The following is a 2,907-nucleotide window of genomic DNA, read 5'->3' as shown; positions in this document are numbered from 1 at the left end:
TACTGTTTGCTCTGCTTTCAACTTCTGTTCTCCTCTCCTCATCTTCTCCTCAGACTATCCTCCTTTTGCTGTATCCTCTCCTCTCCTGTTCTCCTCTCCTCATACTCTCCTCCTTTTGCTGTCTCCTCTCCTCTGTTCTCCTCATCTCCTCTCCTCCTCAGACTCTCCTCCTTTTGCTGTTAGATATTTAGACTGTAATGACAGCTTATGATATACTTTGTATAACTACATCAATCACATGCAATGGATTAAAAACGTTGTTTTACTTACCACCTCTTTACAGCTCCATTCATCTCCAAGCTTCCAACATTCACCTGTGATTGAATCTGTTTGGGATGTAGATAAGCAAATAACGTCCAGAGAAAAAAGAGGGTTTTCCCTGTAGGTCTCACTGAGACTCTCCCAACCACAACCATCAATTGTGTTGAACACCACACAAAAGTGAGTGCAGGGCAGTAAATGTCTTTGCCAGTCTTGGCAGGTACATGATGGACTGATGGAACCGCGGCCAAAAGACACCAGGTGTGTGGCTGATGTTGTCAGGCTTTTCACACAGAACACTCCTTTTTCTCGTCCTGTGACGGCTCCTTTGTAGTCGAGTGACCAACAGTGTCTGTCCAGGATGTGTTGTGCAATGGCACGTGGCCTGTTTTGGAGGTACTGTGGAAGGTTTGTGTTGTACTTCCGGTACCCATCGGAGAACATAACATTGAGCTCAATGTACCTTTAAAAATAAATAAGCAATATGATAAGATACAATTTATGAGTTAAAAATAGTAAGCAACGTAATAAGGGAAGAAATGAAATGATCAATATGTGCTTACTTCTGGTAAGCCTTGGGCAGAAAGTCTGAGACTACCACTGTCAGCAGTTCACTCAGACTGCAGTTCTTATAGCCTTCAAGGAACGTGTGCTTGAGGGTCTCGTTTTGCCTCTCCACACCATTGTTGGTGTAGATGGCTACCTTAGGGGATTCCGTCTTGTAGACATTCACCCATCTCTGAAGAGAAAGACATGACATTGTTGAAAATAACAACCATATTGATAGTATATTATTAAGACAAATCCTAGATATGGACAAAATCCAGAGGACATTAATCTACCTTGGCTTGGGGTAGCCATTTGGTGTTGAACCACCTCCTCAATTTTTCATTTGTGAGCCAGTTGGTGTTTGTCTGGAGGACCATAAGGTGCCTTTTAAACTCCTCCTCAGTGTGTGAGTGAGCAATGTCCCGAAGAAGGCGTAGGACCTCATCCTGTGAGCACACCCCGTTACCTCCTTTACGGGTCCACTCAACCCACGCCTTCTCCCGATGGAAGTCACAGAGAATGACTTTGGAATCTATAAGAAATAATATTTTGAAACATTTAGCTGTCATTCAATGGATGCAAAAACAATACATGTTATCTCAATGCCCTCTTCCACATTGCAAGTGTTTTAAGTATGAGGTATGTCACATTATTTCAAACCTCCATCCATGCTTTCACATCTTACCATTGAACACTTCCTCCAGGGCGCCGATTTCTGCCTCACAGAAGTCCACCATGAAGTGGGAGGGCTTCCAATCAGGATTCCAATCCTTGAACACCTGAAATGCCTCTTTAATATCAGAAGTACTCTCTGACTGTGTGACAAACACTCCCACAATAACATAGTTCACATTTGTCCTCACACACAAAAAAAAAAGCGGAACAGAATATCGGCATGTGCGATATGTTGCATCAAGCAGACACATCTGTTGTCCGTACAACAGGAGAAGCCGCTGTTGCCAGGAGGTCTGCAAGCAGAACAGCAACTTGGTCACAGAGCCATCATCCTGCTCTTCACTGGGCCTGTATACAATATGTATATCCTGCTGTGTCCATGTGTCCACCAAGCTCTGAAATGTTGTGAAATCATGTTCCCATATTATAAACAGAGATACTCAAGCAATATGATCAACGTTAATGCATGCATGTTTGTATAATAGTTTGCTTCCATGTCCTAACAATGCAGTCAATACCCATACTACTAAAATAGTTCTGCTTACCTGCAGATTAACTTGGTCAATATTTGACCGCCTTGTGCTGGCCTTTGTCCTCTGGATGATGTTCCATATGTCCTTGTCCTTAGAACAGTCTAGGTTTCTTTAATATAACAAAAAAACACATACACCTATATAACTAATAAATTAGTAAATAAATTAACTAATTAAATAATCAAAACTTCAGTGAGGCAGCCATGCTAAATCTAAATCTAAAGCATTATATTTGTAATATTTTCTCTTGTGAAGGCAAAGGACAGACGGAAGTTTAAGTCGAGGCAGAGTGGACTCGGTAAGTCCAAGTTTGAAATGCTCTTAAAATAAAAAAAAAAATTTAAATATATATTTTTATGAAAAATGTATTTCACTGACCTGTCCCAAAACTGGGTGGTTTTGATGCTCTTCAATTTTGGGAAAGTATGCTGCGAAGAGCCCTACTGTCTTTACTTTGCTCTGGTCATCTTTTAGTGCCTGTTTCAGTTGTTGGGATGTCTCCCGCTTCCCTTTTTCATTGTTGACAGATATCTACAAATACAGAAACATGTGTGTTTGTGTTAAGACATTAAATACATGATCATTAGGAAAGGAAATATAAAGTTAAGGTGCCTACTTTATATTCAGGGAACTTCATGAAATGCACAACATTGATCATAGCTGGGCAATCCATTTTCTTGGTGTTTTGCACCAGACATCGCCTTCCTGGGAACCCAGTGTGGTCCTTTCGGTGATCTTTTTGTTAAATAGAACAATTACAAAAGAGAAATAAAATAACTTTTATTTTCAAGTAAAATATCAGTCTCACATGAGAAAAGGTGTGTGTCTCTCTCTCTCTCTATATATATATATATATATATATTCAATTAAATGGGGCTTTATTGGCATT

This window comes from Notothenia rossii, assembly GCF_949606895.1.
Source record: "Notothenia rossii genome assembly, chromosome: 11".
Taxonomy (NCBI): Eukaryota; Metazoa; Chordata; class Actinopteri; order Perciformes; family Nototheniidae; genus Notothenia; species Notothenia rossii.
The sequence above is the reverse complement of the archived record's forward strand: the minus strand, read 5'-3'. Positions refer to the sequence as shown.